This window comes from Macrotis lagotis, chromosome 1 (genome assembly GCF_037893015.1).
Source record: "Macrotis lagotis isolate mMagLag1 chromosome 1, bilby.v1.9.chrom.fasta, whole genome shotgun sequence".
Taxonomy (NCBI): domain Eukaryota; kingdom Metazoa; phylum Chordata; class Mammalia; order Peramelemorphia; family Peramelidae; genus Macrotis; species Macrotis lagotis.
In genome coordinates, this window is record NC_133658.1 from 137,192,434 (window position 1) to 137,206,023 (window position 13,590).

Sequence of the window (13,590 nt, forward strand, 5' to 3'; positions counted from 1 at the left end):
TGCCAAGTGGTCAAAAGAAATGAAAATTGAGGAAAGGCCAATAGATTTTTATAACATCCTAAAGTTTTAATAGAAGTGATAAAAATGATGAAGATAAGAGTAATAATGGTACTTGTTGGTTTGGTGATATTCATTATATTTCTAATTGTGGTGATAATAATGAAAATATCAATAATAAATCACTAATATTTATTAGAATACTTACCTATCAATTAACTAAATATTAATTATAATTTTCTTTGGTGAATTATTAGGCTTGCAATCAGAAAATTCTCAGTCCATATGCTTTATTTAACACTAACTGAATATGAGCAAATTATTTGACATCTGTGAGATTCAGTTACACAATCTGTAAAATGAGGATAATATCTTTAGTACCTGCCTCATGGGAATGCTGTCTTAAATAAGGTTAAAAAATATAAAGTTGCTTAGAAAATTTAAAATCCTATACAAATTCCAGTGATATGGAGAGAGACAAGATAGTCATGAGTAGTCAGTCAGTCAACCCTTATTAAAACACCAACTAACGACTAGGCTCTACTCTAAATCATGAAGTCATCTAGTACAAAAAATTCCCAATTACTGGTTGCACATAGTTGGATTGTTGGTGCTTGTCCTTCTTTATCAAAGAAGACCAAAACATCATCACTCATAAGCAATGCACATTGTATGCACTCAATGTCTGCTGAATGGAATTTCACATGTGTAAGTTCATTTTTCAGTTTCCCAGGCAACTAAATGTTTCTAAAAATTATAAAATGAAAATTTTCATTGATAGAGAGTTTCCAGGAGTTCTCTATTCCAATGACACTGAAGGTTAATTCTCCATCCCTTTCTCTCCTGTCTTCCCCTCTTGAGACTTTGTGAAACTAGATTAAAAATTTCTTCAAAAATGAGCTCATTTTCCTTCCACCCCACTCTACCCAATAGAATTGAGAACATGAACATGGGCAGGTTTTTAATAAATGTTAGTTATGATGATTCTGATTCTGATTCTGATTAATATAGCATAAATGATTTTGCTTCATATTTGTATATTCATTCAATATATCTATTCTCGGTTCCTGTATTATTGTATTCATCTGCATTTGTATTGGCTAGTGAAATCCAAGAGGGTAGAACTAATGTCTATAACATTAGCTTGGTGATTCATGCAAATAGGCATTTTGGAAATGCTTTATGATTGCTCAATTCAATTCAACAAGCATTTCAGAAGCACTTTCTATGTATAAGACCTTGTGTTCCACACTGGGAAATAGGGAAGTAATAATGATTCTCACATGATGTTATTACAAGTGAGGAAACTGGGGATTTGTGGGCTAGAATGACTTCACATGGCCATGTAAAAAGTTAGCACCAAATCCAGGACAAGTCTATTTGTCTTTGTAAAAGTTTTACTATAGTATTTGGCACCTTAATTGGAATAATGATTAGAAAATAATTGAAACAATTAGGGCTACTTCCTTTATAAAAATTTAATGTAATGATTTGGAGTGGATGCTATATGAAGTTAGGGAACATTTACATTTTTGACTTTCTATTTCTAGTGCTTTCCAGCATACTACACAATAGGTGATTAATAAATGCTTGTTGGATTATTGAACATATATGTAACATTATTACAACTGTGTGTTTGTATGTGGTCAATTTGGAGAGGTTTGGAGAAATAAGTGATTTGTGCCATTAATACATAGGGGTATGCATGTATACATATGTACATACATGTGTTTTTCTATGATGTGTAAAATCTATTTTATTTTCTTAAATCACATGCATTGTATTAAAGACTCATAATTTCCATGCCTTTGGCTCACAGAGGGGTAAACAAATTTTAAAATCTATCTAAAATACACATATAATTATCTTAACATGGTTCTGACTGGAAGTTATCTATCAACAATAATGATCATGATAATTTTCATAACCAACCATCTTATTGCATTTTATTTCATATTAATTTTTTCCTTATAACTTTGTGAGAGCAGGCATTGTTATTATTACCCATATTTTATAGATTATCAACTGAGGGTCACTGATTAAGTATTGATCACATATTTTCAATTAATATAATTATTGCCATATTCTAGTTTCTGATACATTTATTAGGAAAAATATCTCTTCAATCTTAGAGAAATGATTCTTAATAACCAATTATTGCTATCAGGATTTTTTTCTACTTTTTTTCCTTCCCCATTTAAAGCCAAACCTTGTAGGTCAGTCAACTTCTGAAGGACAGAGGTAATGAATAGATTGTCCTGATCCCCTGCGAATATTCTTAAGTTTGGGTGGTGGTACCCCACCTAACAGGGAGAGTTTATTTCTGATGACAATGTAAATAGAATCTAATCTAAGTGAATCCAGGACCTTAAAAAGCATTAGGGTCAAGCCCCTGAAATGCTCCTCCCCACAAAGTTTAACTTAGGTTGTCTGGATGGAGATGGATTCTTTTGTCTAGATAATTTGAGATAGTAGAGTCTCATTATCAAGGAACAGGAGGAGTTGAAGGCTTTCAGTCCACTTCCTTATTTGAAAGTCTGTCCCTTCATTGATTGTTTACCAATCAGGATTGATCTCCACTTGTAAGGGCTTTTCCAGAGGTATTTAAGCATCAAATGATCTCTACAGTTTTTTGTCTATTGATCATTGATTATTTTTAGTTTTTTTTTTTGCAAGGCAATGGGGTTAAGTGACTTTCCCAAGGCCACATAGCTAGGTAATTGTTAAGTGTCTGAGTTCGGATTTGAACTCAGGTACTCCTGACTCAAGGGCCTGTGCTTATCCACTGCGCCACCTAGAAGCCCAGAATAGATTATCTTTCAATAGTCAGTTGTCACCCTATGACTCATTTTACTTTTCTACTTATTAGGATCTGCTAAAACTTGAGTTCTATCATCCATTAAACCTAGGATCACCTCCAAATCAGTGAGGCATTATAGGAAGACTCATGGAGGTATATAGATGTGCTCTGCATGGAGGATTCTATTTGAAAAGTGACAATCTCTGAGACAGAGAGATAGAGAAAGGGACTGAGAGAAAGAGAGAGGCAGAGACAGAAGAGAGAGAGAAAGAGATAGACAAAGACAGAGACAGACAGACAGACAAACAGAAACAGAGACAGAGAGACAGAGAGAGAAACAGACAGAAAAAAGAGAGAAACAGAGAAAGAGACAGAGATAGAGAAAGATAGACAGGAACAGAGGTGGAGAGAGACAGAAACAGAAACAGTTATAGAAACAGAAAGAGAACCACAAAAAGACAGAAGGAAGGGAGAAAGGGAGAGAGATAATGAAGGAGAGAGAGAGAGACAGAGATAGGGGGAGGGACAGAGAGACAGACAGAGAGAGAGACACACAGAAAGACAGAATGAAAGAGACAGTGAAGAGAGACAGAGATAGAGAGACAGACAGAGACAGCTAACAGAGACAGAGAGAGACAAAGACAGGCAGAGAGTGAACAGAGACAAAGAAAGAGAGACAGAGTTACTGGTGCTAGTACTTTTCAGGGCATCAGGGCATAGTCTTGAATTCAAATTAATAAAACATCCAACACATTTTATGACTTTTATTTGTCTAAAATGCAATGGCAAAGGACAGTGTTAATGATTATTGTGGGGGGAATTCAAAGTTTGGAAGAGAAAAATTTCCTATCCTGATAAAGTTTATAATTTTGTATAGGGTACAACTCATAAAGCACACCATAATACACATACACCACACACACAAAAACCATCAACATATCTATATATGAACAACAAAGTCCAAAAGAAGGAGACAGAAAGGGAAATTCCATTTAAAATAACTATAGATAACATTAAATACTTGGGAATCTACCAACCTAAGACAAATCCAGAAACTGTATGAACACAATTAAAAAAGCACTTCTCACCAAAATAAAGTAAGATCTAAATAATTGGAAAAATGTCAAATACTCATGATTAGGTTGAGCTAATATAATCAAAATGACAATTCTACCCAAATTAAATTACTTATTCAGTGCCATATTAATCAAACTACCAAATAACCACTTTACCGAGCTAGAAAAAATAGTAACAAAATTCATCTGGAGCAATGAAAGGGCAAGAATAGCAAGAGAATTGATTAAAAAAATGTAAAGGAAAGTGTTCTAGCTCTATCAGATCTAAAAGTATATTATATAATGCTGCATTCATCAAAATAGCCTGTTACGGGTTAAGAAATAGAGTAATAGATCAATTGAGTAGGATGGGTACAAAAGAACTGGCTGTAAATGATTACAGCAATCTACTGTTTGACAAACTCAAAGACATCAGCTTTTGGGATAAGAACTCACTATTTGACAAAAATTGTTGGGAAAACTGGAAAATGCTATGGCAAAAACTAGGTATAGAACTACATCTCACAACCTATACCAAAATAAAGTCAAAATGGGTACAAGATTTAGACATAAAGAGTAACACCATAAATAAATTAATAGAAGGAAATATTCTCTCTTTCAGATCTATGGAAATGGGATAAATTTATGATCAAACAAGAATTAGAGCACATTATAAACTGCAAAATGAATGATTTTGACTATATTAAATTACAAAGTTCTAGCACTATTAATATCAGTGCTGCCCAAATTAGAAGGAAAACAGAAAACTGGGAAACAATCTTCACAATGAGGAGTTCTGATAAAGGTCTCATTTCTAAAATATATAGAGAATTACAACAGATTTATAAGGTTACATTATTCACCAATTGACAGATGATCAAATGACATGGACAGTTTTCAAATGAAGAAATTAAAGCTATGTAATCATGTGAAGAAATGGTCCAAAACATTATTGATTAGAGAAGTGCAAATCAAAACAACTATGAGATATCATCTCATACCTATCAGATTGACCAAGATAGAAAAAAAGGGAAAATGATCAATGTTGGAGAGCTCGTGAGAGGATTGGGACATTGATGTATTGCTGGTGGAGTTGTGAACAAATTCAACCTTTCTGGAGATCAATATGGAACTATGCCCAAAGAGCATTAAAATTGTTCATACCTTTTAACCCAGCAATTCCAATTCTAGGTCTGTATCCAGAAGAAATTATATATATATATATATATATATATATATATATATATATATATATATATATATATATAGGAAAGTCCCACATGTTCCAAAATATTCATAGTAGCCCCTTTTTTTTAGGTTTTTGCAAGGCAAAATGGGGTTAAGTGGCTTGCCCAAGGCCACACACAGGTAGGTAATTATTAAGTGTCTAAGACACTTAGGGATTTGAACCCAGGTACTCTTGACTCCAAGGCCAGTGCTTAATCCACTATACCACCTAGCTGCCCCTATAACAGCTATTTTGTAGTGGCAAAGACTTGGAAATTGGAGAAAGGATGAACAAGTTATGGTACATGAATACTATGGAATACTATTGTTCTACAGGAAACCATAAATGTTCATACTTTAGAGAAGCATGGAATGACTTACAGATTGTGATGCTGAGCGAGGGGAATGGAACTAAGAGAACAGTGTACACATCAGCAACAACATTGTGGGATGAACAAACTTGATGAAAGCAGCTCCTCTCAGCAGTTCAGAGATAGGACAACTGTATTCAGAGGAAGAAAAACAAAACTAAACAAAACACACAAACACACACACACAAATTACCCTTCAGAATCTGATGGATGAACACTTCATGAAAATTATCGCTTATGTATCTTTCCCTTATCCTAATTTCTAATACTGAAAATAATCAATCTGTAAATGTGTTTATCAAAATATACTAACCTGAACTGTTCACTGCTGAAGGGAGGGGGCTGGGAAGGGAGGGCAGAAGGAAATTTTGTAACTTAAAAATATACATTTACATATGGATGAAAACAAATTAATAAAAAAAATACACACATACCCACATACATTACACAAACACACACATACACACACCACAGTTTGGGGGTACCCTGGATAGAGCCCTGGCCCTAGAGGCAGGAAAACTCATCTTCCTATGTTCAAATCTGGCCTCTGACACGTTATGTGACTCCGGACAAGTCACTTCACCTTGTATGCCTCAGTTTCCTCAGAGCTAGAGAAAGGAATGACATGCCATTTTAGTACTTATACCAAGAAAGTATGAAAAGGTGTTATGAAGAGTTACACAGAACTAAAAAAGAGCTACACAGACACAGAAATATACTCACATGTGCACATACATATCAGAGGGTTGTGTGAATTATTTTCTGAAATTACTATAAATGCCTTAGATCATGAGATCAAAGACTTAAAACTGTAAGTACCATCAAAGACCATGTATCCCAACACCTTTATTTTACAACTGAGGAAACTGAGTCACAGAGAATAATTTGACCAAGACCCTAAAAGTCACTGATAAATTTTGAGATAAATTTTGAACTAAGTTCCTTTGATTGAAAATATAATGTTCATTCCATTTCACTGCATTATTTCTTGGTTTAAATATACAGATATAGAAACAGATACACATATATTTCTCAATAATAGCAGCTACTGGTTATATTTATGTAATGCATTAATGTTTGGAAAATTTCTATGAATTATGTATCTTTTTATGATGAAGAAACAGATTCTGAAAGAGTAAAAGTCTTAATTAATGGAAGACGTAGGTGCAGAGATCACATATTCTGACTCTAAATTCTATGAACTTATCAGAAACTATGAGTGGTCTCTAAGGGATGAACAGAAATTTTTGCTCCAGGGACAGAGGATCTGGGTGGGCTGGAAGGCATGGTGGTGAGCATGGTATATTGGCACTGTGCATAACCACAGTTCACCATCTGGTTCTTCCTTATATTTACATAGTGCTCTTATTCATTTGCAGCCAGATTTTATTGCTTCTATGCTACTGAAGAACTACAATTGTTGAGGTCTGTGTCCTCATACTTTAGCACTCCCAGACAAAGAACCCACCACCCCACCTTAGTTATGGTCCTTTATATGCTTATGAGAATTGACAAGAAAATAAGATGCTTTTGTTACTAAATAGGCATAATCAACAGCCAGAAAATTGGGAAAAAAATAATGGGAGGACTTATAAGTAGATCTTTCAAATGAATTCAATTCAAGAAATATTTACTAAATACCTATTATGTACAAGGTCCTGCAATAGACACAATTAAAAAAAATATAGCCATGCATTGTTCAGCAGCCAGAAATCTGTCAGCACTAGTAAAGTTTATACCTTAACATACCTAGAAAAAGGTTATACAAACAATAACCCAAATGGAATAAAAATACCTTCAGATTCATAGAACCAAATTGTTTACTATGTAAATGAAGCTTTGGAATATATATATGTTTTATGGAAATTAATGTCTTGTATATTACCCAGCTACCAGATTAAAATGGGAGCCACACTGATTAGGTAGTCACAAATCAATTCCCATGGAGAGAAATATAATAATGTATCAAAGTACAAGTACTCAGATTAAACATGTTGATATATAAGAAAAGAGAAGGAAGTGGGGAAAAGAATTTATTTTTCCTGACTACTGCTTCTGAATGCTAGTCATGCTCTGGTTTATCTCTATATTCCCCCAAACAATGGACAGAATGTAAACAGCCACCTGGTTATGACACTTCCTATTTCAAAAAAAAAAGCATACTGAAAGAAAAAAAGAGTAGTGAATGAGCAAGAAAAATCTGGCTCCTTTCCTGCAAGTTAAATATCAAATCATGTGAAGCTTGCATTGCTGAATGTGGCTATACTTTCACAGCTTCAATCAATGGAACATTTAGACAGAAGTAAGGTGAGCAGAATTTGTTATGGGTCTGCAAGTTAATTCCATTCTCCCTTTTCCCTCAGTTCTAGCAGATTGGGATAGCAGATTTGGGAATGGAATAAGGATTGTTCTGAAGGGTCCACAAAAATGCTGAGGAGTTATAAATATTTAATATGCTTGAGTCATATAAATTAACATATCCACCTTACTATCATGGAAAGTGACATTGCTGATATATACAGACATTTCTTCTAAGATAAGGCTTAGCTTTTGGTTGCAAAATGAATGGCTGATAAAAATCAGTTCATTCAAACCCTTGCCTAACTCCATATCAAACCTCAAACCATTTCAGGGAACAGAAAGCAATAGTAAAGTGAGGATCAGTGTGATATGTGGGGAAGGACTATAAAGAGATATATTGTTCAACAGGATATGTTTTCATCCTTGGCTTTTTTCTTTTCATTTTAATATGTCACTGGCTTCCTTGACTTTGTATATTCTGAAACAGAAAGTGAACTAAGATTATTTTCAGAAATAGAAACAAAATCATTTATTTGTTCCTAGAGAATGCCTTCTGTTAATATTGTAACCATTCAATATTGCCAGTGTTCCCATTAATGGTGAGCCCCTCTTCCTTACCCCAGTCAATGTCTCACTTCATCTACTAAAAATTTTACTATTTGAGAGTCATTCCTTTAAGTCTTTCTAATAGTGATAGATTATCCTCTAAATTAATTTCACAAGGGGGATACTTCAAATGCCCTAAAGGAATATATTTAGAGTTAAAAGGAAACTAAGAGATTATAAATTAAATCTCCTCATTTTACAGATGAAGAAGCTGAGACTCCAAGAGGATAAATGTCCATGAGTAAAAATTTAGGAACTAGAAAAGTCAGGGCTCTTATTTAGCTCTTTTCATAGTGAATTTTAGAATGTTTTGATAATACCATATTTTCCTTTCTATTTATTTGTTTTTGTCTTTTATTGAGGTGAGCCTTTGACGATCTCAAGTCTTTAGGTGAGAAAATAGAATCTTAAGCTTTTGAAGGGGCATCAGAGGATATCTAATTTCTCTTGATGGAGGAACTCCTTCCATAAGTGACCAATCTGCCTCTACTTAAAGACTTCTAGTAAAGGTGAACTCATTACCTTATTCAAAAACCCCTTCCTATTTTTTCTGTGTGTCTCTATTTACTAGGGAGTTCATTCTAACATTCACCTGAAATCTACCACACTATAATATAACAGTGATTCTCATTTTGTTCTCTGGATGCTGGGAGAAAACAAAAATAATTCTTTTATAGGTATTTATAGAAAAGATCCTAGGATTGTATTTTCTAATCCACTTCATTCTTTTCTTCTTTATGCTGATTATTTATAGTTACTTAAATCAAAATTCATACAATCTTGCTCTGAGTCTTTTCCCTGTAAAATTATTAGTCTTTCACATACAGTGGCATGAAGGAAAATTGATCACATAAAAGAAAAAGCATGAATGTAGTTTTCTATATTTAAATGATAGTCAATGCTATATTCTGACCTTCCAGAGTGATACTCCTTTGTGATAAAGAAAATCAGTCAAGCAAAAAACATTGGATACAGTGACCTCATTTGACTATATATATATATATATATATATATATATATATATATATATATATATATATATATATCCATATATATATATGTATATATAATATCCCCTCTACAGTCTTTCACTTCTGTTTTGTCCCATTAGTTTTGCTCTTTTAAATTTATATGAATATCAACAATAGGCAAAGATCAACTATGAAGCAAAGAAAAATTGCCTCAATTCATGCCTTTAGTGAGCTATCTTTCTACCTCAAACTCACATTTAAATCTTGTTCAGATTAACAGATAACAAGTCATCAGAAGTTATTTCCTGTCCAGTATACAATTAATTAGGATTTGATGCCAAAGAAGTACTGGTAAGTATTCAGCAACCAGTTCTCTGAAAAAAGAAAATATACACTTAATTCAAGTTTAATCTGAATTATTAAAATGTTTTCCATCAGTTTCTTAAGTCCAAACATTCAAGAAAATCATAAGTCAAGTTTGTTGATTTCTGGTGGGTAAACAGTCTTATAGAAAAATTTAACAATTAGCTTCTAGGAGCATATTTGATATGACTCAAGTACACCTCTAGCTCTAATCCCATATTCTAAAGAATAATACTGCATTGGTATGTGTGTTTTTTTTTTCTAAATCAAACAACAAAATGATAGCCAGATATTGGGGACATGGGAATTAACTTTGTTCCTCTCTTTTAGGTGAAGGGAAAAGGAAAGCTGCTTCTGAAAAAGAATTGGTTCTGCCTTCTAGAAATGAAGAGAGGGAACTCATCTTAGAAGTTTAATGACTCACAGTCCTATAAACTTCATTTTAGTTTGGCTACAAATAAGCTTCATTCGGTCTCATGTCTCCTCTGTGAGGGAGAATGAACACTTCTGATTATATACAGAATTCTAGGAAGGAATTATGGATTTAAGCAGATCTGTATAATTATGATGAATTTATCTGAATCTTACCTAGTCAGAAAAACTGCAAGCATCTGGTAGACAAAGAATCATGCCATAAATTTCTTTATCTTATTCAGAGAGTAGCACATAAGTAATTGCTTAACTGAATTGAATTGAATTGGTAATATCCAGTCATCTCTGATTTATGAGAAATTGGAATTTGGTTTAGGGTGGCATGGTCTGCTATAACCACATTTAAATAATTTGTGAACAAGGTCTTCATGTCATAGCAGATACTTAATAATTTTCTATGGCCAAATAAATTCATCAACCAGTATCCAAATAAATAAAATCTGCTTGACTTTCAAGATTACACAATTGATTACACAAGAGAGAAATGTTTCCCATAGGAAATCATGACACTTAACTTCCTGGTTTTATTCCTATCAATTTATCTACCAACAATCTGTACTCAATCTCACATCCCCACCCCTTACTACTATATGTGAATGTATTGTCTATTGTCTTACAGGTCCTTCAGTCTAGAAAATTCAGGCCCATAGTTCTGAATTAGTTTTTTCTAAACTTTATAGAGAGGAATTTGTTAATCCAAATGGCCAATTGTTACTCAAATACCTATACAAAAATAGTAGCGATACTGCTAAAGTTCATAAAAAGTGAGAAGAAATATATGTCTTATATTGTTATTATGATGAAAGTTATCATTAGGAATTGGGGCAGATCTGTTCCATTTCACAATTATATGTTGCATTTTACTTCATTATCAATAAATTTCTCAGGATTAGTTAAACAATTATTTATTGTACCAGTATTTTATATACTTGATTTTTCCTTGCTTTTAAGAGTTTTATGAGGTAATTTGGGATATAATTATCCTCTGATAATGTTTTATAAATGATTTTATATTCTAAGCTGGAATTAACCTTGACTACAACTCATTTTGCAAAGAGAACATATTTTTTCTGGCTAAAGTGGTTTCTTGGCCTTTTTGACTTCCTCTATGTGATTGTTTTTAATATACTTTGGTTAAATTGTTTCAAAAAAAGGGTGCTCCTGGAGTCAATCACATCTTTCAAAGTGAATTGTACATGTAAATAGATCAGTTGGAGGTACTGTTAGTCACAATTAAGAAAAAAATTGTAAAGAGGAGGAGACACTAACTTTATCTCCATTATCTTTTCTCTAACCATTTTATGATGAATACATATCCAGTTGATTCTGAGGCAATTAATCTATACTGTATGAATCACTAAACTTCATTGTTTTGTATGACCATTCTCATTGGGTCTAATACTGGCTAGCATTATTCTAGAATATGCATCATTTACAAACGAGGAATTTTAGAAATGTTTAAGTCTTATGCCTTTTTCAGTGCTTAAGACTGTATTTATTATTTAGCTCTAATGAGAAGTTTGGTTGAGAAAGGAAGGAGAGATAAATATTGAGGATTTTTACTATTTATATATCTATATATATAATGGCTTACATTCTTTATTTTTATATACTTTTTAAGAGTTAGTAAGTCTCAAATATTTTTGTAGAAAGCAGGTAAGGAATCAATAGATAAAACAAAAACAGAAGAGAAGATTCTTGGGAGATAAAGAGAATCATAGGAAGTAAAATGAATAATTTTTATCACAATATTAAAAGCATTTTACATAAAGAAAATCAATGTAAGTGGATATGGCTGCATCCACGGAGCAGGCATGGTCCTTATTTGGCACTGGGGTTTAGGCAGTGCTGGAGGCCTGACAGGCATGGCAGATCATGGTTGAGTATGGCTTCAAAGGAGTCCACAGGCACAAAAGGCCCTGTGGTTAGGGATAGTGGTTGAGGACCATTTCATTCAGAATGATGAATTGAAGCAGGATGAGGTGGAGGCCTTCCTGTTGGACATCATGAACATGGAATTTGGTACACTGGTGGAAGATGGAAGTCTGGCTCAGGTAAGCCAACAGCTCTAGACAATTTTCAGCTACAGTCATACTGGTAAGGAACTTTTGCTGAGAGAGTTCATCAGTCAGATGGACCAGAAGCAAATGGAGGTCAAAGCCATGGAAGTCCCAGCAGTCAAGCAGACCAATGACAACAACTCAGACCAGGAGGAAAGAGGTGTCACTAGCCTGACTTCCCTTGGGCATAAAGTTGATGAAGATGGCTGGATTGCTATTCAGAGGAAAAAGAAGTGAGAGCCTATCCCTTCCACAGTGGGCTGGAACTGACCTTTCAGGTGCCTTTCAGGACCTCTCAGGGAAGAGAGGTGTATGTGTTCCTGCACAAATATAAAACTAGCTTAAAGCACTCAAAAGGAATCAGTCTATGAGAAGTGTCTACTTGAGAGAATTAGGTACCTGGCTCTGACATTTATTGCTGTTGTATGATCTTTAGGCCTCCATTTCCTTATCTGTAAAATTGGGACAAGATTGGAGGGATAGACATTGACTTTGCTCAGCTTCATAGGAACTGGGGGAGGGGGAGGGATGGGAATGGGTGATACAAAGAAATGAATTGAGGAAAATTTCCCCAACTTTTCTTTACACCCTGCTCTCCCCTCCTCCCAAGGATCTTCACCAGCTAACACCTCAGATTTAGGGTCAGCTAGAAAGAAATATGTGACAGAATGAGCCTCAGGGACCACCTTTGAACCATAGTTCCTTCTCAACAAATGGAAATCTTCCTTCACCCCTCTACCTTCTCTTCAATCACATGGCCTCTACTCTAATTTCATTCCCTCTCACCTCAACTAGAATAACCTCAACACTTTTCTTTTGTCCACTCCATCCTCCGCATAGTTGCCAAAGTGTGTGTGTGTGTGTGTGTGTGTGTGTGTGTGTGTGTATGTGTGTGTATGTATGTGTGTGTGTGTATATATAGAGAGATAAATATAGATATAGCACACCTATATTCCAAAACATTCAGTGACTCCCTCTTTTTTCTAGTGTAAACTCTAAAGTGTTCAAGCTAGCATGTAAAGCTCTCCACAGTATTCCTTTCACCTGCCTTTCTAGGCTGATGGATCTGTTGAGAGTTCCTCTCCCATCCTTGGAGTCCCCTCCTTCCCTCTTCATTTTAGCCTTTCTATCCTGACCCTCAAACCTGCCTTTGGTAGATGTAACTGGGTAATGGGCTCCCCTTGCTCATATGAGCAGTCTGTGTTCTTAGTCATAATGGTAAAAGCAAGATTTTGCCAAGTGAACTCTGCTTGTGGCTAGGGCCTTTAGTCTTCCTCCCTTCTTCTACTCACTAATCAATAGGATTGAAATGAACCAAGATAGAAATGAGTTGGAAGACATTTCTCTTTACATCCCTAGCCCTTAGCATATAGTTGGTGCCCAAGAAATGCTTTCTGACTTATTTGA

At 34.4% G+C, this 13,590-nt stretch overlaps 1 long non-coding RNA gene and 1 pseudogene across 1 annotated transcript in view; one reads left to right on the top strand and one right to left on the bottom strand.

The window, feature by feature from the left end:
• LOC141514271 (uncharacterized) overlaps positions 1–13,590 on the bottom strand; it is a 262,329-nt gene that overhangs the window by 161,605 nt on the left and 87,134 nt on the right. The window lies entirely within an intron of this gene.
• LOC141494830 (pre-rRNA-processing protein TSR2 homolog pseudogene) lies at positions 11,915–13,318 on the top strand (annotated as a pseudogene).